The sequence below is a fragment of the Salmo salar genome, unplaced genomic scaffold (assembly GCF_905237065.1).
Source record: "Salmo salar unplaced genomic scaffold, Ssal_v3.1, whole genome shotgun sequence".
Classification (NCBI taxonomy): Eukaryota; Metazoa; Chordata; class Actinopteri; order Salmoniformes; family Salmonidae; genus Salmo; species Salmo salar.
In genome coordinates, this window is record NW_025550456.1 from 118,947 (window position 1) to 146,663 (window position 27,717).

Below are 27,717 nucleotides of genomic sequence, written 5' to 3' on the forward strand. Positions count from 1 at the left end.
ATTTTACCTCTAACCCCTCTGTATGGACATGACATCACACAGGAAAAGGAAATCAACCCTAAAGGTCGTCAGTCATCCTAACCACCTAGGCTGCGTCCCTAATGGCACCCTATTCCCTACATAAGGCCCATGGGCTCTGGTCAAAAGTAGTGCACTATATAGGGAATAGGGTTCCGTTTGGGACTTAGCCCCCCCCTAGAGCGGCCTGCAGCAGACCATGGCCATTATCCACTGGAGCATATTACCTGACATCTGGTTTTTAAACTGTTTTTGGTGCATTTTAAATGTATAGAGATGTTTAAAAATCTACTGCTGTCACTCCTCCCATTTTGAACTTGTATTTGTACGTGTGTTTTACGTGTTGCACTACGAAATATTTAAAGATCAGAATGTTAAAATCGAGCTTGCTTTTGTTCTGGTGAAATGTATATATATTATATATTGTGATTGTTGATTAAAAAAATTTAATAAAATAAACATTAAATTGCTATTCTTGCTATATCATAGGAGTTTTAAGAAAATTCGTAAAAATTCTGTATGTAAGTTTATGTTTGCGTTGAGCTAGTTGCTAATGTTTTGTTGAGCTAGGTGCTAATGTTTGGTTGAGCTAGGTGCTAATGTGTTATTGAGCTAGGTGCTAATGTGTTATTGAGCTAGGTGCTAATGTTTGGTTGAGCTAGTTGCTAATGTTTGGTTGAGCTAGGTGCTAATGTTTGGTTGAGCTAGGTGCTAATGTTTGGTTGAGCTATGTGCTAATGTTTTATTGAGTTAGGTGCTAATGTTTGGTTGAGCTAGGTGCTAATGTTTGGTTGAGCTAGGTGCTAATGTTTGGTTGAGCTAGGTGCTAATGTTTGGTTGAGCTAGGTGCTAATGTTTTATTGAGCTAGGTGCTAATGTTTGGTTGAGCTAGGTGCTAATGTTTGGCTGAGCTAGGTGCTAATGTTTCGTTGGGCTAGGTTCTGATGTTTGGTTGAGCTAGTTGCTAATGTTTGGTTGAGCTAGGTGCTAATGTTTGGTTGAGCTAGGTGCTAATGTTTGGTTGAGCTAGGTGCTAATGTTTTATTGAGCTAGGTGCTAAATAAACATTAAATTGCTATTCTTGCTATATCATAGGAGTTTTAAGAAAATTCGTAAAAATTCTGTATGTAAGTTTATGTTTGCGTTGAGCTAGTTGCTAATGTTTTGTTGAGCTAGGTGCAAATGTTTGGTTGAGCTAGGTGCTAATGTGTTATTGAGCTAGGTGCTAATGTGTTATTGAGCTAGGTGCTAATGTTTGGTTGAGCTAGTTGCTAATGTTTGGTTGAGCTAGGTGCTAATGTTTGGTTGAGCTAGGTGCTAATGTTTTATTGAGTTAGGTGCTAATGTTTGGTTGAGCTAGGTGCTAATGTTTGGTTGAGCTAGGTGCTAATGTTTGGTTGAGCTAGGTGCTAATGTTTTATTGAGCTAGGTGCTAATGTTTGGTTGAGCTAGGTGCTAATGTTTGGTTGAGCTAGGTGCTAATGTTTTATTGAGCTAGGTGCTAATGTTTGGTTGAGCTAGGTGCTAATGTTTGGGTGAGCTAGGTGCTAATGTTTGGTTGAGCTATTTGCTAATGTTTGCGTTGAGCTAGGTGCTAATGTTTGGTTGAGCTAGTTGCTAATGTTTTATTGAGCTAGTGCTAATGTTTGGTTGAGCTATTTGCTAATGTTTTATTGAGCTAGTGCTAATGTTTGGTTGAGCTATTTGCTAATGTTTTATTGAGCTAGGTGCTAATGTTTGGTTGAGCTAGGTGCTAATGTTTGGTTGAGCTAGGTGCTAATGTTTGGTTGAGCTATTTGCTAATGTTTTATTGAGCTAGGTGCTAATGTTTGGTTGAGCTATTTGCTAATGTTTTATTGAGCTAGTGCTAATGTTTGGTTGAGCTATTTGCTAATGTTTTATTGAGCTAGGTGCTAATGTTTGGTTGAGCTAGGTGCTAATGTTTGGGTGAGCTAGGTGCTAATGTTTGGTTGAGCTATTTGCTAATGTTTTGTTGAGCTAGGTGCTAATGTTTGGTTGAGCTATTTGCTAATGTTTTATTGAGCTAGTGCTAATGTTTGCGTTGAGCTAGGTGCTAATGTTTGGTTGAGTTAGGTGCTAATGTTTGGTTGAGCTCGTTGCTAATGTTTTGTTGAGCTCGTTGTTCATGTTTAAGTAATTGGGTTTGGACATTAATGTACTCCTTATTTAACTCATAGGATTGCAAAATTCCCAGGTTTTCCAGAAATCCTGGTTGGAAGAGTCCCAGAATCAGGAGAAAACAAGCAGGAAATCCGTGACCCCACCAAACAGGATTCCTGGAAAACCTGGACATTTTGGGAACGTTACCAGAATTTTGCAACCCAACGCCCAACCTGGTTACTAGTACTTCACTATATAGGGAATAGGGCTCTGGTCACTAGAAGTTCACTATATAGGGAATAGGGCTCTGGTCACTAGTAGTTCACTATATAGGGAATAGGGCTCTGGTCTAAAGTAGTTCACTATATAGGGAATAGGGCTCTGGTCACTAGAAGTTCACTATATAGGGAATAGGGCTCTGGTCCCTAGTAGTTCACTATATAGGGAATAGGGCTCTGGTCACTAGAAGTTCACTATATAGGGATTAGGGCTCTGGTCACTAGTAGTTCACTATATAGGGAATAGGGCTCTGGTCACTAGAAGTTCACTATATAGGGAATAGGACTCTGGTCACTAGTAGTTCACTATATAGGGAATAGGGCTCTGGTCACTAGAAGTTCACTATATAGGGAATAGGGCTCTGGTCACTAGTAGTTCACTATATAGGGAATAGGGCTCTGGTCACTAGAAGTTCACTATATAGGGATTAGGGCTCTGGTTACTAGTACTTCACTATATAGGGAATAGGGCTCTGGTCACTAGAAGTTCACTATATAGGGAATAGGGCTCTGGTCACTAGTAGTTCACTATATAGGGATTAGGGCTCTGGTCACTAGTAGTTCACTATATAGGGAATAGGGCTCTGGTCACTAGTACTTCACTATATAGGGAATAGGGCTCTGGTCACTAGTAGTTCACTATATAGGGAATAGGGCTCTGGTCACTAGTAGTTCACTATATAGGGAATAGGGCTCTGGTCACTAGAAGTTCACTATATAGGGAATAGGGCTCTGGTCACTAGTAGTTCACTATATAGGGATTAGGGCTCTGGTCACTAGTAGTTCACTATATAGGGAATAGGGCTCTGGTCACTAGAAGTTCACTATATAGGGAATAGGGCTCTGGTCACTAGTAGTTCACTATATAGGGAATAGGGCTCTGGTCACTAGTAGTTCACTATATAGGGAATAGGGCTCTGGTCACTAGTAGTTCACTATATAGGGAATAGGGCCCTGGTCACTAGTAGTGCACTATAGAGGGAATAGGGTGCTAGTTGGGATGTAACCAGTGAGATGTGTTTGTTTGCCTTTATAACAGAAGGCCTCATTATGCCATTATGAGAAATAAAGACCACATTGGTAGGTATGCATGGGGGGCGGGGTTATCGGGAGTATGATTATATAATGAGAATATCTTGTTTATATTTGTGAATCACTGAGATGTTTGTTGATAATGATATTGAACATCGGACCTGTCTGTCCTTCCTGTTGTCTTCAACCAGTCCTCCTGTCTGTCCTTCCTGTTGTCTTCAACCAGTCCCGTCTGTCCTTCCTGTTCTCTTCAACCAGTCCTCCTGTCTGTCCTTCCTGTTGTCTTCAACCAGTCCTCCTGTCTGTCCTTCCTGTTTTCTTCAACCAGTCCTCCTGTCTGTCCTTCCTGTTGTCTTCAACCAGTCCTCCCGTCTGTCCTTCCTGTTGTCTTCAACCAGTCCTCCTGTCTGTCCTTCCTGATCTCTTCAACCAGTCCTCCTGTCTGTCCTTCCTGTTGTCTTCAACCAGTCCTCCTGTCTGTCCTTCCTGTTGTCTTCAACCAGTCCTCCTGTCTGTCCTTCCTGTTGTCTTCAACCAGTCCTCCTGTCTGTCCTTCCTGATCTCTTCAACCAGTCCTCCTGTCTGTCCTTCCTGTTCTCTTCAACCAGTCCTCCTGTCTGTCCTTCCTGATCTCTTCAACCAGTCCTCCTGTCTGTCCTTCCTGTTGTCTTCAACCAGTCCTCCTGTCTGTCCTTCCTGATCTCTTCAACCAGTCCTCCTGTCTGTCCTTCCTGTTCTCTTCAACCAGTCCTCCTGTCTGTCTTTCCTGTTGTCATCAACCAGTCCTGTCTGTCCTTCCCTGTCCTTCCTGTTGTCTTCAACCAGTCCTCCTGTCTGTCCTTCCTGATCTCTTCAACCAGTTTCATTAGCCCCGTTTATACTTGGTTTGTGCCCACATTTTCAGACATGCAGGTCTACACATGGTATTAAAATGTGTATCTTATTCGTCCACTGTGTTTGCATTGTGACCAGATATCCTGTTCCCTCCCTGTAGGCTATTTATTTGACAGATATTCTTTCAAAATAACATTTTATTTATTATTTTTAAGGTGTACACAATAACGACGCATTGTGATCAGATCTTCCTGGTAGTCAGACAGGCATTGTGATCGGATAGCTGTGAGTATAGACAGATGTGGACAGAGAAACCATTTAATGCATCATAATGATGGATAATCCCTCTAAAGTCATTGACAGGTGGCACCAATACAGTATGTGTCTTAAAATTAAGAAATATTATTTTGAAAGAATATCTTCTGCTGTACCCAACACACACGGAGAGGCTGGAGAAGTGATCTGTCAGTAATCACTAGACTACAGACAGGAGGAGGGAGGATCTGTCAGTAATCACTAGACTACAGACAGGAGGAGGATCTGTCAGTGATCACTAGACTACAAACAGGAGGAGGATCTATCAGTAATCACTAGACTACAGACAGGAGGAGGGAGCATCTGTCAGTAATCACTAACTACAGACAGGAGGAGGAGGATCTGTCAGTGATCACTAGACTACAGACAGGAGGAGGATCTGTCAGTGATCACTAGACTACAAACAGGAGGAGGATCTATCAGTAATCACTAGACTACAGACAGGAGGAGGGAGCATCTGTCAGTAATCACTAACTACAGACAGGAGGAGGAGGATCTGTCAGTAATCACTAGACTACAGACAGGAGGAGGATCTGTCAGTGATCACTAGACTACAGACAGGGTGATTTGTCAGTGATCACTAGACTACAGACAGGAGGATCTATCAGTGATCACTAGACTACAGACAGGAGGAGGATCTGTCAGTGATCACTAGACTTCATTGACTTGTTGGAAAGGTGACATCCTATGACGGTGCCACGTTGAAAGTCACTGAGCTCTTCATTAAGGCCATTCTACTGCCAATGTTTGTCTATAGAGATCGCATGGCTGTGTGCTCAATTTGATACACCTGCCAGCAATGGGTGTGGCTGAAATATCCGAATCCACTCATTTGAAGGGGTGTCCACATACTTTTATATTATATGTTGTCGGTGACCCCTTCACCTTGAGAAACACATTGAGGTGTGCAGCATTGCAGGATCCAAATAATGGCCTACGTCCTACCACACCATCTCCAGAGATAGCTGTGCACATGGAGATTGTTTCCCCCACGTTGTTCAGGCATTTGGACGGTCGCCCGTTGTGCCGATGAGGTTCCGCCCACGGCGACCAAGTTGAAGCCCGCTTCATCAACAAAGATATAGTTGTGATGGTTCACAGCAGCATCAGGCACCATCACCCTCTAAAAAAATATATTTTGGTTAGTTATTTTTACAGTATAGTTCCAGTATGATATTGTGAAGTAGCATGTGTATTAATAGTAACAGTAATACAGTATATTGTGCTGTAGCTGAACATACTCGGCCCGCGGTTGTTTCACCCGGTCATTGTTTTCTCTCAAAAGGCACCAGGTAAATTAGTTTTATAGATACCTGGTGCCTCTTCAAAAGGCGGGGAGATTGTTGGTAGGCTGATGGATACCACAGAACAAAAGGTGTCATCGTTCTCCTCAATGGCCTGCTTTATTTAAGAGACAGCCGCATGGCATTCCTGACCCTCACCTTTTTCCACCACTGCCCTCTCTTGCTGATTGGTCAACACACGACCACGCCCACCACCGTGGGGTCTTCTGTCCATTCTGATGGTAGAACAGTAAGAGGACTGTAACATGTTGTGAATTGACACGCATTACAATGTCATGTTCTGTAAATTGACACGCATTACAATATGTAATTTACTGTAAATTGACATTATAATATGTGATGTTCTGTATATGTAATGGAAAAGCATAGTTCATATCCTGCAGACTTAAAGGTTTTCTTATGCGAAATGTTCTCATGATTCAAATTGACAGTTTCAGATTGGGGTGAACTAATCTGTCAGCTTCTGCCATTCTAAGGCCTCTGTTAACCACGTGGTCAACAACGATGGTTCGGACTTCATTAGAAACAACAGTTCCCTGCCGTCTGCCTCCCTCTCTCTCTCTCTGATGCCCACCTCGCTGATGGGGACCATGCCCGCCTCGCTGATGGGGACCATGCCCGCCTCGTTGATGGGGACCATGCCCACAAGCTCTTTAAATGTATTTCTCTCCCTTGCTGTCTATCCTTGTAACGACGTAAGCTGAGAGTCGGGAAGCAAGTTCAGGGAGTGAATACATAAAATAAATAAATAAAACAAACACGTAAACACAAACAGCGCACCGGCATGAAACAGAAACAATGACGACTGGGGAAGAAACCAAAGGGAGTGACATATAAAGGGCAGGTAATCAAGGAGGTGATGGAGTCCAGGTGAGTGTCGTTATGCGCATAATGCTGGTGACAGGAGTGAGCCCTAACACGCAGCCTGGTGACCTAGAGGCCGGAGAGGGAGCACACGTGACAGTACCCCCTCCCTGACGTGCGGATCCAGCCGCAGGACGCCGACCAAGATGACGATCCCAGGGATCTGGAGCGGACCGGTCACCTCGGCTGAGGCACGGGAACCTACTCACCCTGCTTCGGCATGGGAGCCTATCAAACCCGCTGAGGCATGGGAGCCTACAAACCGGCTGAGGCCTCCCAGGTAGCTCCGGCTCCAACACCTGGACCCGAAATCACCCCCAACACAAAAACAGAAAAACACTCCCTGATGCTTCCTTTTGTTGAGTCGTCAGTGTTTCTGTTCCTGTTTCACGTCGGTGCGATGTTGGTGTTTCTAGTTGTGTTCATTTATTCATTTAATGTATTCCCTCCCTGAACTTACTTCCTGACTCTCAACGTACATCCTTACAATCCTGCTCCATGGTGAAAGAAATTGCAAGTGTTCACACACCCCCTTTAATTTTGTATATATATATATATATATGTTAGCTGAATGTGTGACAGAACTCCACCAGTCCTATTTATGATATAATTTACGAAGACTATACCTTTTGAAAATGTTTTTATTTTATTTATTTTTTATCAATTAGTATATTTGAGCTTAACCATAATATTTCTTGTAATATTGGTTCTGTCTTTTCTGGTGGATTAAACTGAAATTACAAACAACTTTCTATGACTTGTTTTAAAAAGCTATTTTTGGGGGGAGGTTATTTAATTTTCAAATAACCGAAAGGGAGAGGTTGTAATCTGAAAAGGGAAAAAGGCCATTCTTGAACATGGGGTGAGTCATTCTTACTAATCTGATAGAGAACCAGTTCGGATTTAAGAATATTTTTTTTTATATGACTGAAGCATTTAGTGAGAGGTGTAATGCTTTAATATTTAATCATTTCTGCCCTCTGAATTCATAGTCATTATATGAATAGGCCTGTTTAATTGTCTGACTTGCCATTCCAAATAAAATGTAATCTTTTTTGCTCATATAATTTAAAAAACTAAGAAAATTGTGAAATCAAATTAGCAATAACGAGTAGTCATTCTGTATGGTTATCATGTATCATACATGTAATTTAAATGTTAATGCTTTACAGACACACATTTTGTTTCTGTAGTTCTCAAAATCCATAGATAGTAGACAAAAATCTACAGGTTTACCAAACGGTTAAGTGGTTAACCATTAAGCACAGTTGGATTAAGTGATGGTCAAATGTATTTAAACAAATGAGAAGAGAATCATATGAAAAGTGTTGTGAAGAATTGCATTGTGAAAGGCAATTACTTTTATATGAAAGGTATTTCTAGATGAAACACTGACTAGGTTTTGGTGAAAAAGTTACTGTGTGATTTTGTGTCTTGTACTTTAGTCAATTGAAAATGTGCATAAAGTAATAAAAAAAAAAGCCTTTTTGATGATCTGTTGTGAGTTTCATACTAAAGAGTTGTGGAATTTTACCACATACTTGTGAAAATAGTACAAAAGCGATAAAAAAACTAAATATACAAGCTTTTTAGGACGTGGTTTTGATGGTATTTACTGTGTTTCAAATCATATTTAAATAAAGCTTTCTGAAATGTCACTGTTTCATCCACAAGTGGTGCCTGGAGAAGTAGGTATTCTCTATTTTTATAAACGACCCGTGAAGGAAAGGAGCCCGGTGTGAAAAGTTCTGTTTTCCTACAGTTCCTACAGCTTTGGTGTGGGTTTTCCTATAGTTTTGTGTGGGTTTTCCTATACTTCCTACAGTTTCTATAGTTTTGTGTGGGTTTTCCTACAGCTTTGTGTGGGTTTTCCTACAGTTCCTATAGTTTTGTGTGGGTTTTCCTACATATTTTGTTATAAAAAATTACCAAAATTGATTGATTGATCTCAGTCCTTAACAATGCTTAAACCACATAAGGATATTTTTGTGAGGCTGTAGTTGCCCTTTAATGAAATGGATGAATGAATCTCCTTGCAAGAGTTTTTTGGATAACAGTGTTTCTGTAGGCGACAATTGTCAAGTCGCGTCATTAAGAATCTGGTATTAGGATATAAACAAACCAACTTAGTTTTGCAATGATTATTTAATTCATCTTTAAGTAAATAGAATGATAGTACAAATGGAAAATATGATGTTCGTATATACGGTCTCCCTGTAACACCACGCAGGGCAGACAGAGAAGAGAGCGACACATCCTTTGTTCATCCTTAAATTCTCTGACAGAGATAGTTCCCCGCTCATTGCTGGCCTGTCAGAGCGAGGATGAGCGTGGTTTAAACTTCCTCATCCTATCGTCGGCGTGCAGGCTGGTCCCAGCCTCATGACGCACTTCCTGTTGCCGGGTGTAGTTCTTGTCTTCAGCAGTTGACTTATCCGTAGTTTATATACTTAATATTGTAACATAGCTTCCCCGGTATATTATATAGGTTATGCAAACAAATAGCCAGTTCAACCCTAACAATTCCCCTTTTCACACCCCCTGGGGTGTGAACATAGTCCAATAAGAAATTTCAGAGAAATTTAGGATTCCCCCCTTTTGACACCCCCCTAGTGTGTCACTAAACACAATTTGTATATCTCCATTTTAATGATTAGATATTTAGATGAAGAAAAAAATAAACTCACATCCTTCCGGCTACACCTCACTTGTAGGTTGACTACCAGTCACCCAGGAACTTCAAACCTTCACATAAGGAAAGACAAATAGTACACAGGATAAATTCAAAACATATTATTTAAAAAACGTATAAAAAGAAGACCTTCTTGCAACAGTGGCTACACCTAACATGTGTGGGACAGACACTTTGTCCCATGGTTTAAACCTTCACATCCACCTGCCACTACATTCAATACATATGAAATTACTGTGGATAGGCTTTATTCAACCACTTCCTCAACAGCAAACCAAGGATCGTCCTCGGACAGACCCATCTTTTGCCCAGAGCTGGATTTAGTGTTCTCCGGGGTCAATACTATCAAAGGCATCATTCCGGTTGCTCTGACAACATCTGTAAAATACTTTCTTAAGCATGGGATTATACAGGCAGCACAACACATCAATAATAGGAACACAAGCACTAGGGTCAGAAATCCAGTAACCACCATAGATGTGTACTTGCCAAAAAAGATATTCATCCAATTCCCTTCGTCTACCCCCGCTACAACCTTCATTTCAGCAGGTAGCTTGTCAAGTCTCAGTAGGGCTTAAAATCATATCATTTCCATTAAAATCCACCCGATTGGCTAAATATTTCACATACATTATAACACATCTATTTTTATTGGATTCAGAAATTTCACACAAAATCTAACTAATTCAGGAATCTCTAAAGATGGTCTCATCTAACATGGGCTCCTCATAATTGAATGAATCCTCCACCTGGCTCGGTGGTAGGTATTTGTCATCCCATTGGTCTGAACTTTGACTCGGTCCGTATCTCACCATCTGCTCCGTTGTCGATCTCCCCTATAGTTCTGGTGATTAAACCTCATACAGGTGAAAGCAGCCCATAATACAGTTCTTACAACACTTTTCCATTTCCCAAACATGAGCTGTGTTATCAGGAATGTACGTACAGCAATGAACCTAATCATTCTACCTACACCATCCTCTTTTGCCAATAACATATCGAGAGTCAGTCTATTTTACCAGGTCATGAGGGAGGTGGAGGATAATTGGTCAGAGAACCTCTTTACTGCATCCTCGGTTTCATTCATGAATCTCTGTTGATTATAAAAGATGTCATTAATCCAATCCACATTTCTATTTATTGTCAACTACCATAATAATGTAGTGTTAAAGCCTTCACATGTTTGATTCATAGCTTTGTATTCATCTGGAACTTCCCTGTGGATGCCAATAGCATCCATCTAGACAAAGCTACTCCCATCCTGGTCAAAACTCCTCCTGTGCCAACTTTAGCTTCCTATCAAATCAAATTTATTTTTATATAGCCCTTCGTACATCAGCTGATATTCTCAAAGTGCTGTACAGAAACTCCCCTAGGAAAAACTCCCTAGAAAGGCCAAAAACCTAGGAAGAAACCTAGAGAGGAACCAGGCTATGAGGGGTGGCCAGTCCTCTTCTGGCTGTGCAGGGTGGATATTATAACAGAACATGGTCAAAATGTTAAAATGTTAAAATGTTCATAAATGACCAGCATGGTCAAATAATAATAATCATAGTAGTTGTCGAGGGTGCAACAAGCACGTCCGGTGAACAGGTCAGGGTTCCATAGCCGCAGGCAGAACAGTTGAAACTGGAGCAGCAGCACGGCCAGGTGGACTGGGGACAGCAAGGAGTCATCATACCAGGTAGTCCTGAGGCATGGTCCTAGGGCTCAGGTCCTCCGAGAGAAAGACAGAAAGAGAGAAAGAGAGAATTAGAGAGAGCATATTTAAATTCACACAGGACACCGGATAAGACAAGAGAAATACTCCAGATGTAACAGACTGACCCTAGCCCCCCGACACATAAACTACTGCAGCATAAATACTGGAGGCTGAGACAGGAGGGATCAGAAGACACTGTGGCCCCATCCGATGATACCCCCTGACAGGGCCAAACAGGCAGGATATAACCCCCTATTCCTATAACTGGCCTCTGATGACTAACTCGAACTGGTTGGACCAATAACCACAGGGCGCAAGTTCCTAACCACCCTTTGTGGTAATTTCTGGCGTATGCGTCCTTTGCTGGTACTAGCCCACCCTACATCAGTTATAGGTGCTGTGAGGTTAAGAATTTTCTATTCATCTTTCAAACCTAAGTCAGTCACATTAACGATTACCTTTCAGCCATTAAAATCATCTAAGTTCTCGGTGCCATTCTTGTATCTATAACACTGGTACTCATCAGGAGTTAAGGTGAACCGAGGTGGGTTGGCTGAGTACTTCTATCTGGCCAACCCCAATTCCTGTACAGTTTTCTGCTTCCCCCAGGAAGTTGTTTAATGTTTACCTTAAATTCTACATCCTGATCTTCTTTGATTCCTTATTTTGTACGTCACTCATCAGTGTATTATATAGTTTATCTTTTCATTCTCATAAATGACAACAGTGTTGTATGATTAGTACCGGAAGGTGGTGGATCTGAATGTTCAACTGCTATAACATTGTTGATCTAGTGTATATATGCATTAAATTAAGGTTTGTATTGTTTATCTAGTGTATCTGTGCATTTAATTCAAGTCTTATTATGTTTATCTATGCATTTAATTAAAGTCATATGATGTACTGATGAGACTTGATTGCCCTACGGAGCTGTGAAGGGAACGGCACCTCCATACCTTCAGGCTCTGATCAGGCCCTACACCCAAACAAGGGCACTGCGTTCATCCACCTCTGGCCTGCTGGCCCCCCTACCTCTGAGGAAGCACAGTTCCCGCTCAGCCCAGTCAAAACTGTTCGCTGCTTTGGCACCCCAATGGTGGAACAAGCTCCCTCACGACGCCAGGACAGCGGAGTCAATCACCACCTTCCGGAGACACCTGAAACCCCACCTCTTTAAGGAATACCTAGGATAGGATAAAGTAATCCTTCTAACCCCCCCTTAAAAGATTTAGATGCACTATTGTAAAGTGGTTGTTCCACTGGATATCATAAGGTGAATGCACCAATTTGTAAGTCGCTCTGGATAAGAGCGTCTGCTAAATGACTTAAATGTAATGTAATGTAACTTGCTCCCTCTGATAGAACACTTTGTCACGGCTGTTGAAAGGAGCAGACCAACGTGCAGCGTGGTTGTAGTTCCACATTTTATTAAATCCGTGAAACTTTCCAAACATATTTACAAAACAACAAACTGTGATGCAGCGAGAGAAACAAACACTACTCAAAATATAGTCACCCACAAACCCAGGAAGAAAACCCTACTTAAATATGATCTCCAATCAGAGGCAACGAGGATCAGCTGCCTCCAATTAGAGATCAACCCAAAAAACAACATAGAAATAGAAAAACTAGAACTAAAACATAGAAAAACACAAAACACCCCCTGTCACGCCCTGACCTACTCTACTGTATAAAATTACATCTTACAAGGGTCAGGACGTGACACACTTCCTTTTTGTCCATGTGTTCTGGAATTACACACATATGCTGTTGTTCCATGTCCTGTTATTTAGCAGTAGACTGAACTAAGCTGTGATAGACGAGGATGACAAATAGTTTCGGAGCCATTTCTCAACAAGACCTCACCACAGGCCAACCGCAGCCTCTCAGTTCCATAGTCCTTTGGCTGTACATTTGAGTCACCAGCCAGTGCTTCCTCATGGCTATTGTTCTGTCTGGTTGTCACAGCAACCAAAAAAAACAAACTGAGACCCAACTCTATTTCGTTTTGCTCTTAATTCTGCATCTTTTGAGTGATTGTTGACCGCTCCAGATTTGCAAATCTAACAATAAAATAAATTGTTTTGAAGAATCAAATCAAATCAAAATGTATTAGTCACATGCCCCAAATACAACAGGTGTAGACCTTAGTGAAATGCTTACTTACAAGCCCTTAACCAACAACGCAGTTTTAAGAAAAATAAGTGTTAAGTAACAAATAGATAAGTAAAAAGTTGTAATAACAAATAATTAAAGAACAGCAGTAAAATATTTTTATAGGCTCAACCTGATAGAACCCAGGTCTTATCTCTCTATAGGTTCCACCTTATAGAACCCAGGTCTTATCTCTCTATAGGTTCCACCTGATAGAACCCAGGTCTTATCTCTCTATAGGCTCCACCTGATAGAACTTAGGTCTATTACTGCCATTCACCTACAGTATATACAGTTGAAGTCGGAAGTGTACACACACCTCAGCCAAATACATTTAAACTCAGTTTTTCACAATTCCTGACATTTAATCCTAGTAAAAATTCCCTGTCTTAGGTCAGTTAGGATCACCACTTTATTTTAAGAATGTGAAATGTCAGAATAATAGTAGCGAGAATGAGTAACGCTTCTCCAGCCGCCGGTGACAACCTGGTTTAGTTTACTACAACTCTCCTGTCCCCATGACAACCTGGTTTAGTTTACTATAACTCTCCTGTCCCGGTGACAACCTGGTTTAGTTTACTACAACTCTCCTGTCCCCATGACAACCTGGTTTAGTTTACTACAACTCTCCTGTCCCTATGACAACAACCTGGATAAACTTAACACTACAACTCTAATGCAGAATCTTACTCCAGAATGAGCACTTCCCAATCTCAGGTATGTTGATTAATCAATATAAGACTATGGCATATTGTTGCCTTATGTAACTACTATTATTAATATAGTGTAGCTAGGTTAACCGTGCAAAGAAGTTTTGGGGTGGGGCGGTCAGCGGTTTACTACTATGAGGGGGGCAGCAACCCTAATTCCCACGGCTATGCTAGCTGGGACTATAAGACTATATGGTAGCTACTATGAGACTATATGGTAGCTAGGATTATAAGACTATTTGGTAGCTAGGACTATAAGACTGTATGGTAGTTAGAACTTTAAGACTATATGCTAGCTCGGACTTCAATACTATTTTGTAGCTAGGACTGTAATATTATATTGTAGCTAGGACTGTAAGACTATATGGTAGCTAGGTCTGTAAGACTATATGGTAGCTAGGACTACAAGACTATATTGGAGCTAGGACTGTAAGACTATATGGTAGCTAGGACTATAAGATTATATGGTAGCTAGGACTGTAAGACTATATTGGAGCTAGGACTGTAAGACTATATGGTAGCTAGGACTATAAGATTATATGGTAGCTAGGACTATAAGATTATATGGTAGCTAGGTGTCACGTCCTGACCAATATAAGTTGTTATTTTCTATGGTAGAGTGGTCAGGGCGTGACAGGGGGTGTTTATGTGTTTGTTCTATGTTTTCTATTTCTGTGTTGGATTTCTAGTTTTTCTATTTCTAGGTCGGGGTTTATTGGGTTGACCTTCAATTGGAAGCAGCTGTTCCTCGTTGCCTCTAATTGGAGGTCAAATTTAGTAGGGGTGTTTCTCATGTTGTTTTGTGCATAATTGTATCCTGTTTAGTGTATGTTCACCTGACGGAATGTTGTCGGTCTTTTTGTTGTTTTTGTATTAGTGTTTCATTATTAAAAGTAAATTATGAGCACTTCATACGCCGCGCCTTGGTCCCCTTTGTACGACCCGCGTTACACTAGGACTATAAGAATATATGGTAGCTAGGACTATAAGACTATATGGTAATTAGGACTGTAAGACTATATGGTAGCTAGGACTATAAAACTATATGGCAGCTAGGACTATAAGACTATATGGTAGCTAGGACTTTAATACTATATGGTAGCCTGGACTATAATACTATATGGTAGCCTGGACTATAAGACAATATGATAGCTAGGGCTAAAAGATGATATGGTAGCTAGGACTATAAGATGATATGGTAGCTAGGACTATAAGATGATATGGTAGCTAGGACTATAAGACTATATGGTAGCTAGGAATATCAGACTATATGGTGGATAGGACTATCAGACTATATGGTAGCTAGGACTATAAGACTATATGGTTGCTATACCTTTAAGACTATATGGTAGCTAGGGCTATAAGATGACATGGCAGCTACTGTAAGACTATGGTAGCTAGGACTGTAAGACTATATGGTCACTAGAACTTTAATACTATATGGTAGCTAGGACTATCAGACTATATGGTAGCTTGGACTTTAATACTATATTGTAGCTAGGACTGTAAGACTATTTGGTAGCTAGGACTACAAGACTATATGGTAGCTAGGACTACAAGACTATATGGTAGCTTGGACTTTAATACTATATTGTAGCTAGGACTATAAGACTATATTGTAGCTAGGAGTTTAATACTATATTGTAGCTAGGACTATATTGTAGCTAGGATTATAAGACTATATTGTAGCTAGGACTATCAGACTATATGGTAGCTAGGACTATCAGACTATAAGGTAGCTAGGAGTTTTAGACTATATGATAGCGAGGACTATTAGATTATATGGTAGCCAGGACAATAAGACTATATGGTTGCTAGGACTATCAGACTATATAGTAACTAGGACTATAAGACTATATGGTTGCTAGGACTGTCAGACTATAGGGTAAATTGCCTTAGCTACTAACAGTGTCATTGAATTACTGTAGTAATAGTGTAATAACCATGTCATAGCCTGAGTGTATGGCAGGCAACTGCAATAAAGAGAGGATAGACTGTATTCAGCTCAAACTGATCATTCAGACTTTATAAACTACAACGTGCTATAATACTGCATGAAGTGTCCTTCTAGAACAGACTGGATGTTAAACTGCTGAACCTTCTAAGTTATAGCATCAGACTCAGACTGCAACAGACCACTGACTGCTCACTGCTGTAGTTCATTCATTCAGCAAGCAGCCTGGAAACTCCAGAGACAAGTTCCACATCATAATTTACAGTCATTAAGATTATAACTCCTGTAGCTTTTAATAGACCGACCGGCTTCATTCAAAATGCATGAATGAAATGATAGTTTAGTCCCGGGCAATGACTAACTGTGGAATGTTCACTGAACAGGACCCAACGTTTTGGAACGTTCAGATGTTATGAACAAACATGCCACTCAGACATTTAGAATAGTAAATCAGGTCGGCTCTATATATGGTAATTATTTCTGTAACATTAGACAACGTTTGTTGACTGAACGTTGCCCTGGGGTGTATTCATCAGGAACCAAACGGAAACAAACTGGTCGAAGCAGGGAAGGACTAACCTGAAATTGTCCAGTGAGAAACGCTCGTTTTTGTTACAAAACGTTTTGCTACGATCTGCACGATTGAATATACCCATGGAAAGTATGAGACAGCTTTCCTGCTGGTGATTACTACAACAAACCACTTTCAGTAGCCAAACGCTGTCGAATGTTGCCGATAGAAATGTCATGAATAGATGTGATTCCTTATTCTAAATATCATGAATAGATGTGATTTCTTATTCTAAATGTCTGAGGCATGTTTCTCCAACATAGTGCATTTTATATCTGTTCCAAAACGTTGCGTCTTGCTGAACCGCCCCCCAATAATACTTTTATACACGGAAGTATAAGTGAAAGTAGAAGTAAAATAGGTATAACTACACACAAGGTCAATGCAGCAGCAGACAACTAGTAGATTTAGTTGTCTGTAGGAAATGACAACACATTTACAGTCTAGTAGATTTAGTTGTCTATAGGAAATGACAACACATTTACAGTCTAGTTTGATTTGTTTCCTAATATCCTTTCAGGTTGTATTACAATCATCCAGTGATCCACATAACATTAGGATGAACCCTGCTATTCTCCACTCAGGCGGAGAGAGAAAGATGATTAAACGATAAGGTAGGCAACAATCTGCAATATAACTGTTCAATGGCCATTTCATTTTACGATTCTTGAAGAATATAACTTATAAATACCTATCTGTGCGCAGTGTAGCACTGTATAGGACGTAGCGCATGGAGCGTCCTACAGTAGGTGGCTACAATGCGGAGCCCGGAAAATAACAGGTGAAATTCTTTAGGTGGGGTAGCCTACTTGTTTCCAGAAACCCTGTTACTGAAGGCATATGTATCTATAATCCGTTGTCCATCGGACCGGATTGTGTGTGGATATCTTTATAGAACCCGTCTGAACCGAACTTCTCCAAACAGGCACCTATTACTTGGTTGTATTAGGCTACGAGGAAGCGCGTGGTGAGCGCTGTCTACCACAGCCAAGGTACCGGTTTGGAGAAACGTTCGTTCAGACGGTTTCTATCGGTCTACAGATAACCGCACATGATAGAATCCGGACCAACGGACAAGGAGTTACAGATTATTGATATTCAATAACAGGATTTTCGGAAACAAGTAGCCTACCCCTATAAAATGTTGCAGTTATTTTCGAGGCTCCGCGTTGAGCCACCAAGGACGACAATGCGCGCATGCGCATCATTCAAGTCAATGACGTCATAATGGGTGGACTGGCGGCCATTTTGAGTGTTCCCATGGTTTGGAATGTACAGGTTCGGAATGTACAGGTTAAGACAAGAGGATTCTAATATCCCATAACTCTTTGTGCTACTAGTTTAAATAATCTACAGCTACTTTATTACTAGATGTCCTGACTGCTGGTCACGTTTTCAATGCTTATCTTATAGAATCCATCAACGGCGCTGGTCCCATTAATTAGCTTATTTTCAAACGCTTACGTATTTACTTTGTCTGAATCTTCCCATCTTCAACCTGACCAGCTAGCTATGTCAGCTATGTATGAATAAGATGCATCTTAAATGCTAAAATTAGCTGCTCTGACAGCTGGTGCTTAAAGTTAGTGAGGGAGATATGAGTCTCCAGCTTCAGTGATTTTTACAGTTTGTTCCAGTCATTGGCAGCAGAGAACTGTAAGGAAAGGCAGCCAAAGGGAGGAATTGGCTTTGGGGGGTGACCAGTGAGATATACCTGCTGGAGCACGTGCTACGGGTAGGTGCTGCTATGGTGACCAGTGAGCTGACATAAGGCGGGGCTTTACCTAGGAAAGACTTATAGATGACCTGGAGCCAGTGGGTTTGGCGACGAATATGTAGAAAGGGCCAGCCAACGAGAGCATACAGGTCTGAGGGGTGGGTAGTATATGGGGCTTTGGTGACAAAACAGATGGCATTGTGATAGACTACATCCAATTTGGTGAGTAGAGTGTTGAAGGCTATTTTGTAAATGACATCGCGCGAAGTCAAGGATCGGTAGGATAGTCAGTTTTACAAGGGTATGTTTGGCAGCATGAGTGAAGGAGTCTTTGTTGTGAAACAGTAAGCCGATTCTAGATTTCATTTTGGATTGGAGATGCTTAATGTGAGTCTGGAAGGAGAGTTTACAGTCTTCAACCTGACCAGCTAGCTATGTCAGCTATATATGATTGAGATGTATCTTATATGCTAACGTTAGCTAGCAGGCTAGATGGTTGTCTTTTTTCTGACATTCTCTTATGATCTGCTTCTGACCGCTAGCCTTCTGCCGAGGCAGCGTAGCTACAACGCTTGAGCTGGTCCCATGGATGAATCAGAGCGGTAGAACCTCCTCATTATTGTGGTGTTGTTGTCTTAACCTTCCCATCTTCAATCCAGACACATGCCAGGAAGTAAAAGCAGCAACAGATAAATATACAGTCGTGGCCAAAAGTTTTGAGAATGACACAAATATAAATTTACACAAAGTTTGCTGCTTCAGTGTCTTTAGATATTTTTGTCAGATGTTACTATGGAATACTGAAGTATAATTACAAACATTTCATAAGTGTCAAAGGCTTTTATTGACAATTACAATATTTGCAGTGTTGACCCTTCTTTTTCAAAACCTTTGCAATCCGCCCTGGCATGCTGCCAATTAACCTCTATGGGCTAGGTGGGACGCTCGCCTACTCAACAGCCAGTGTAATCCCGTGGCGCGATATTCAAATACCTAAAAAATGCTAAAACTTCAATTTTTCAAACATATGACTATTTTACACCATTTTAAAGACAAGACTCTCGTTAATCTAACCACACTGTCCGATTTCAAAAAGGCTTTACAACGAAAGCAAAACATTAGATTATGTCAGCAGAGTACCCAGCCAGAAAGAATCAGACACCCATTTTTCAAGCTAGCATATAATGTCACATAAACCCAAACCACAGCTAAATGCAGCACTAACCTTTGATGATCTTCATCAGATGACAACCCTAGGACATTATGTTATACAATACATGCATGTTTTGTTCAATCAAGTTCATATTTATATCAAAAACCAGCTTTTTACATTAGCATGTGACTAGCATGTGACTAGCATTCCCACCGAACACTGCCGGTGAATTTACTAAATTACTCACAATTCCGCTACACGACCATGGTGCTTGCCTACGGAGCTGTGAGGGGAACGGCACCTCCGTACCTTCAGGCTCTGATCAGGCCCTACATCCAAACAAGGGCACTGCGTTCATCCACCTCTGGCCTGCTTCGCCTCCCTACCTCTGAGGAAGCACAGTTCCCGCTCAGCCCAGTCAAAACTGTTCGCTGCTCTGGCACCCCAATGGTGGAACAAGCTCCCTCACGACGCCAGGACAGCGGAGTCAATCACCACCTTCCGGAGACACCTGAAACCCCACCTCTTTAAGGAATACCTAGGATAGGATAATGTAATCCTTCTAACCCCCCTTAAAAGATTTAGATGCACTATTGTAAAGTGGTTGTTCCACTGGATATCATAAGGTGAATGCACCAATTTGTAAGTCGCTCTGGATAAGGCGTCTGCTAAATGACTTAAATGTAATGTAAATACTCACGATAAACGTTCACAAAAAACAGAACAATTATTTTAAGAATTATAGATACAGAACTCCTCTATGCACTCGATATGTCCGATTTTAACATAGCTTTTCGGTGAAAGCACATTTTGCAATATTCTCAGTAGATAGCCTGGCATCACAGGGCTAGCTATTTAGACACCCAGCAAGTTTAGCACTCACCAAAGTCAGATTTAATATAAGAAAAATGTTATTACCTTTGCTGTTCTTCGTCAGAATGCACTCCCAGGACTTCTACTTCAATAACAAATGTTGGTTTGGTCCCAAATAATCCATTGTTATATCCAAATAGCGGCGTTTTGTTCGTGCGTTCAAGACACTATCCGAAAAGGGTAAATAAGGGTGACGAGCATGGCGCATTTCGTGACAAAAAATTCTAAATATCCCATTACCGTACTTGAAGCATGTCAACCGCTGTTTAAAATCAATTTTTATGCCATTTTTCTCGCAAAAAGCGATAATATTCCGACCGGGAAATCGTTTTTATTACAAAGAGAGTGAAAGTAAAAGCATGCTATCCCCTCATGCACGAGCCTCAGTCTAATGGCCCTCTGATAGAGCACTTGCCAAACGCGCTAATGTGTTTCAGCCTGGGGATGGAATTACATCGTTCAGCTTTTTCCCGCCTTCTGAGAGCCCATGGGAGCCGTAGGAAGTGTCACGTCATGCCAGAGATCCCCTGTATTTGTTAGAGATGATCAAGGAGGGCAAGAAATTGTCAGACAGGCCACTTCCTGTAAGGAATCTTCTCAGGTTTTGGCCTGCCAAATGAGTTCTGTTATACTCACAGACACCATTCAAACAGTTTTAGAAACTTTAGGGTGTTTTCTATCCAAAGCCAATAATTATATGCATATTCTAGTTACTGGGCAGGAGTAGTAACCAGATTAAATCGTTTTATTATCCGGCCGTGCAAATACTGCCCCCTAGCCCCAACAAGTTAACTTCTGGGCCACATCCTGACTGATGGCAGCCCATTCTTGCATAATCAATGCTTGGAGTTTGTGGGTTTTTGTTTGTCCACCGGCCTCTTGAGGATTGACCACAAGTTCTCCATGGGATTAAGGTCTGGGGAGTTTCCTGACCATGGACCCAAAATATCGATGTTTTGTTCCCCGAGCCACTTAGTTATCACTTTTTTCTTTATGGCAAGGTGCTCCATCATGCTGGAAAAGGCATTATTCATCACCAAACTGTTCCTGGATGGTTGGGAGAAGTTGCTCTCGGAGGATGTGTTGGTACCATTCTTTATTCATGGCTGTGTTCTTAGTCAACATTGTGAGTGAGCCCCACTCCCTTGGCTGAGAAGCAACCCCACACATGAATGGTCTCAGGATGCTTTACTGTTGGCATGACACAGGGCTGTTGGTAGCGCTCACCTTGTCTTCTCCGGACAAGCTTTTTTCCGGGTACCCCAAACAATCGGAAAGGGGATTCATCAGAGAATATTACATAACCCCTGTCCTCAGCAGTCCAATCCCTGTACCTTTTGCAGAATATCAGTCTGTCCCTGATGTTTTTCCTGGAGAGAAGTGGCTTCTTTGCTGCCCTTCTTGACACCAGGCCATTCTCCAAAAGTCTTCACCTCACTGTGCGTGCAGGTGCACTCACATCTGCCTGCTGCCATTCCTGAGCAAGCTCTGTACTGGTGGTGACCCGATCCCGCAGCTGAATCAACTTTAGGAGATGATCCTGGCGCTTTCTGGACTTTCTTGGGTGCCCTAAAGTCTTCTTCACAACAATTGAACCACTCTCCTTGAAGTTCTTGATGATCCGATAAATGGTTGATTTAGGTGCAATCTTACTGGCAGCAATATCCTTGCCAGTGAGGCCCTTGTTGTGCAAATCAATGATGACGGCACGTGTTTCCTTGCAGGTAACCATGGCTGACAGAGGAAGAACAATGATTCCAAGCCACATCCTCCTTTTGAAGCTTCCAGTCTGTTATTGGAACTCAATCAGCATGACAGAGTGATCTCCACCCTTGTCCTCGTCTACACTCACACCTGTGTTAACGAGGAGAATCTCTGACATGATGTCAGCTGGTCCTTTTGTGGCAGGGCTAAAATGCAGTGGAAATGTTTTTTGGGGGGGATTCAGTTCATTTGCATGGCAAAGAGGGACTTTGCAATTAATTGCAATTCATCTGATCACTCTTCATAACATTCTGGAGTATATGCAAATTGCCATCATTCAAAATGAGGCAGCAGACTTTGTGAAAATTAATATTTGTGTCATTCTCAAAACTTTTGGCCACAACTGTACTCAGACAACTCCAACCTCAGTCTCCACATCTGTTTTTTCTGCAACTTCTCCCGACCTACCCCGGATCTGCACTCCATATCTCTCTGTGTAACAATACATATTTTGGTTCATTCATCCCTGTTTCCTCATCTGAGTCTGCTCTTGGGTTCTGCTGTGTCGCTCCGCTTAACATTGTGGTCCTTTACTAATAAACACCTGCTGCGCCCTGCGCCTGAAATCTCCCATCGTGTTAATTATAGTTTGATGTTTTCTTAAAGGTGATTTTCATTTCTTAAACCATGAATAATTATCATATGTAATCTTATAATTTCTTTATTCTCATTCATTCTGTAGATCCTGCATTTTGGGAATGTAGGAAAAACATGTCAAATGAACATTCAGAAGAATAACCAGAGGCACAATGGCAACCACTAAACAGACTGCTGTGAAGTATGGTAACCACTAAACAGACTGCTGTGAAGTATGGCAACCACTAAACAGACTGCTGTGAAGTATGGCGACCACTAAACAGACTGCTGTGAAGTATGGCGACCACTAAACAGACTGCTGTAGTATGGCGACCACTAAACAGACTGCTGTGAAGTATGGCGACCACTAAACAGACTGCTGTGGAAGTATGGTAACCACTAAACAGACTGCTGTGAAGTATGGCGACCACTAAACAGACTGCTGTGAAGTATGGCAACCACTAAATAGACTGCTGTGAAGTATGGTAACCACTAAACAGACTGCTGTAAGTATGGCAACCACTAAACAGACTGCTGTGAAGTATGTCACAGATCGTAGACTGGACCTTATCAGAGCGCTCAAGGATCTGACACTTATTGTTGACAATCTTCAGCAGCTAAGTTTTCCTCAGTGAGGAAGTGGAAGTTATCAATAGTAAGGAGACAAGAAGTGACAAAGCCAGAGAAATACTGGACCGAGTCGTTAAAAAGGGGAAAGAGCATGTTGTAAGTTACTGAAGATTCTGTACATTACGAGACAGAGGACATTACCGAGCCATCATCTGATTCAAAGGACCTATACCACTGGATCAGCTGCTTCCCATTCGAGGAAGACCAAGAGGTGGACACTGTCATCCTTGAAGGTAGGTAGTGCAGAAGTATGTGATTTGGTGGGCAGAAAATAGACCTGTTTCGAAGAAGAACTTATATCCATTTACATTTTCTATTATTTAACCATTAATTCGATTTTTATTGACCATTTTCTTAGGCTCGATAGCCTGTCAAAGATATCAGACACAGCTGAAATGTAAAGCACGGAAGATCCCAGAGGGTGCATGGAAACAAAGCTGTAGTCTCCTATCAGAGAGATGTAGAAATGAGGGGACTTTCTCTTACACCCCTCTTGTGTTAGATACAGATGTGCATTCATCTGACTCTAAAATTAAAATGAAGAATAAAAGATGCAAGAAAGCTCGGCCTAAAAAGCTAAAGAGCTTCATCCCCATGGCCAAACAGGAAACATCCCCTGCCGCGCTGCTTAAAACACATGAGAAAAAAATCCTGGTTGGAAAACCTGGAATTGGAAAAACAACAGTCGCCCATCAAATGTTGAACCTCTGGGCAGAGAAAGATCACAGAGAACTAGATTACATGTTCTATTTTGAGGTAGAGACATTTCACACAGGAAACCCATGAGCCTGGAGGATCTTCTCTTTAACATGTACAGTGAGCCAAAAGAAAGCAAAGAAGAAGTGTTACAGGATATTAAGAATAACTCTGAAAACGTTGGTCATCATATTTGATGGAATCACAGACACAGACCTCTCCTCTCTGTCGGTGGTAAAGAACCTTTATGGAGAACCTCCTTCGGATGCAAGATTGTGACCACATGCAGACCAGATCAATCTGAAGACTTCCTGACAGACTGGCCCATAGACTGGTTCAGAGTGGAGGTGAAAGGGTTCAGTGATGAATCCATCAGGGCTTACTTAACACAGATGCTGAGTGCTGGGCTTGACTCCTTGAGCAGTGTGTTAAACAACCTAGAGTTGTTCAGTCTGTGTCATGTCCCAATGTATGCACTGATGGTGGTTGCCATTTATTTCCCTACCTCAGAGGCTTCTAAACAGACATGCACTATAACTGGAATGTACAGCAACATCCTCCGTCACTGCATCCAAAAAACACAGTGGCAAACGACTTAAGGATATCAAACAATTGTCTCAAAGAAAACAGAGAGAAAATAGTTGTCTTTGGAAGAAATGGACTTTTGATGCAACAAATGAAAAAACGATGAACTTGACAACACAGAGTTGTGAAGAAAGCGGCAGTATCCATTTTGCATTCTTGGGGCATTTATGGTTAAGGTTGTACTTTCCACAGCATCAGACACTTATTCTGCATTTCTCCACTACACAATGCAGGAGTTCTTTGCTGCCCTTTGGCTCTTACAGAATCCAGAACCAAAATCAGAGAGGTTTCTAGAGAAGTGCCAGACTGGAAGAATGGAAACACACAAAACACTTGATTCCTTTCCTGTGCTGGGCAGTTTCTGAATGAGAGGAATAGATTGGTAAACAGTCTAGTTCCCAGCTAAGCAACAGATCAAGAAGCACGCCGATTGGTTCTTCAAGGAAGTAGGTAGAACACATTTCTTCCATCTCAAACAAAACCAAGATGATGCAGAAGGTGGGGCTCTGAGTCTGAGATAGATCTTCTGTTTTTGTGTCAGTGCTTGTAAAGGAATATCAGTCTACTGAGGCCTGTCTGCTTCTCCTGGACAAGCTGGACTATCATCTAGACCTGAGTAGAAAACATCTTGATCCTCACCAGTGCTGTACGGTCTCTTATGTCACCAGTCAGTCTGCAGAGAGAAAGGTTGGCTTGGACCTGAGCGGCTGCATTGTGTCAGACCAAGGGTAAAGGTTGATACTGGGCTCTCTGAAGAATCATGAACATCTTGGGTAAGGTTATTATCTGTGTTCAAACTAACCTAGTCAAATAAAGATTGGTAATCACCATTCATGCTTTACTTTAATTCCTTGTTTATTCACATCTGTATCGGAAGCTGATACCATTTTGGGGTCAGGATACATCTCTCTGTAGTAACTGTCATAAGACTTTCCCTACTGATTAAATCAACCCCATATCCTACCCAAATAAGTTATCTTGAGGAATACAACATTCACTGGTATTATATTGTTTACTGAGTTAGTTGTCAAGATGACAAAATGCTCATGCTACTTTGTGAAAATGTATGATTTGGGGCCATCGCGACTTCTGCGATACGATGCCTCTCTGTTCCGGGCGGTGTTTGGTGGTCGAGAAGTGGTACCTCTCCTTGTTTGAGTGGTGTTTCGATGCCTCTCCTTGTTGGCGGTGTTGGGTCGGTGAAGTCGATGCCTCTCCTTGTTGGTGGTGTTCCTTGGTGCAAAGTCGTCTCTCCTTGTTCGGTCAAAGTTGTTGGTCTTCTAGTCATCACGATTCATTTTCCATTTGTTTTGTGGATTTCCCCACACGGTTCTCATTTCCTCATTTTTGTATTGTGTATTTAACCCTGTTTTCCCCATGTCTTTGTGTGGTGTGTTGATTGTTTCGTGTATGCACATTAGACTGGTTGCACTGGGTTGTTACCGTATTGTGTTTAGTGTGCTTAGTGCATTATGTTTTTGCCTAAATAAAGGCTCCGTTTGCTATACATTTCTCTCCTAGCTGACTCCTCACAGCCAGTTACACATACCTGACGATAGTTAAGATCAAAATCTGTTTACTGATGATACATCTGAACCTTCAATGCATGTCAGACATCTTGGGTAATATTTGTGTTGTATCTAATTCACCAGTTTATTTCAATTAACAGTCAAGAAAGATACATTGAGATGAAACAACCCATCTTAAAAATATATCTTATATTCTCTTCCCATTTGAATACTGTTTTATAAGCACTTCTGTTTCATGCTACTTTGAAATAATCAGTATATATTATCTTTTAAAGACCCTCACTCTGATGATTCACAATGCTGTGTCAACTCTGGACAACTTTTTTGAGCAGTGAGGCAGAGATGGACTTCACCAAATTTTACTTGGTCTCTGTGGAAATGAGTTGCAGCTTCCCGGTCCAGGGTGAAATACGAGGTGTTTTGAGAGTGCAGAAGAAGTGATGAAGCAAAGTCTAGAGGTTCATCTCTTTAATACCACAACACTGGGATCAGAGAACTGTTCTCAGTGAAGCTCTCAGCAAAACCATCTTAAAGTGTCTACAAATCAACAAGTTCAGGTGAGTGCCACATGAACAAATAATTTACACTTTACTATAGAATACTACAGTAAATACTACAATAAATTCCCCCAAAATACTACAGTATTACTACTGTAAAGATTTTTTAACAACAGTAAATACTGCAGTCTAGTATACTAGTATTTTTTTATGAAGACATTACAACAACACAACAAGATAGAAACACATGACAACAGTATTCAGTGCAGTTAAGAGCCACAGCAGTCACATTCTCCCTGCTTCTATCTGAACATGAACATTCTTATGTTTTATGGGTTACAGGTTACCCCTCTACAACATCAGAGGATCCCTTGAAAGACTGGAAACAGAAGAAAGCAGCCCTGCGGTTTGTGTCTACACAAGCACTAGATCACAGAGAAAGCGTTTCAGAGAACTGTGAACACACTGCTGTCACTGTTCTCTGTGTATCAAACTGAGAGATATGACATCCCTGCTGGATCTGTACTCACATGTGAAGGACTATGAGACTCAAACAGGCAGGGTGTCCTTTCAGCGTACAGCGGTTTACCAGTCAGCTCCTGCCGTCTGGTCCATAGACCTCTCAGAGAAGGCCTCCTCCTCCTAGAAGTGCTGAAACTCCAGCCAGAGAAGAAACCAGTAGAGCTGAAGGGCTGGTCAGATGAAGAAGAGTGAAGTGAGGGAGTTTCCTTCAGTGTCTGTCCTACATCTCACATTGAGGTGAGTGAGTTTATCCAACAAAATTACATATGTCATTGAACTGGTGTAGATAGTATTTATGTTTTACACTGTGCTTTATCTTTTAATACATGCATGAAGATGCTGTAGAAACTCTAGTGAGTGGGAATTTAAATTGAACAAAATTCCAATTCATAGTTGTATTGTTTTAATAGAAGGAGTCATATGGTGCTATTAGTTTTCAGTTCCCCAACCCTGTTACTCATGTCAGTCCTCATCACTCACCTGCTTCATATCTTCCTGTTTTAAACTGTTTTTTGACAGTTTCTCCCACTGAAGGATAATGTAGAGAGGATAAAAGAGAGAGAAGACATTCCCTGAATCTGTGTCTTCAAGCAGCTCTGCAGAGAGGAACCATACAAACAACTGTA

The 27,717-nt window shown here is 41.4% G+C and overlaps 1 long non-coding RNA gene across 1 annotated transcript; it reads left to right on the forward strand.

Annotated features, from left to right (window-relative positions):
* Window positions 1–16,883: 16,883 nt before the first annotated feature.
* Window positions 16,884–22,785, forward strand: LOC123739470 (uncharacterized). Its single transcript, XR_006767717.1, has 2 exons — window positions 16,884–17,163; window positions 22,739–22,785. It is a non-coding gene; the product is annotated as an uncharacterized lncRNA (long non-coding RNA).
* The last annotated feature ends 4,932 nt before the right edge of the window (window positions 22,786–27,717 follow it).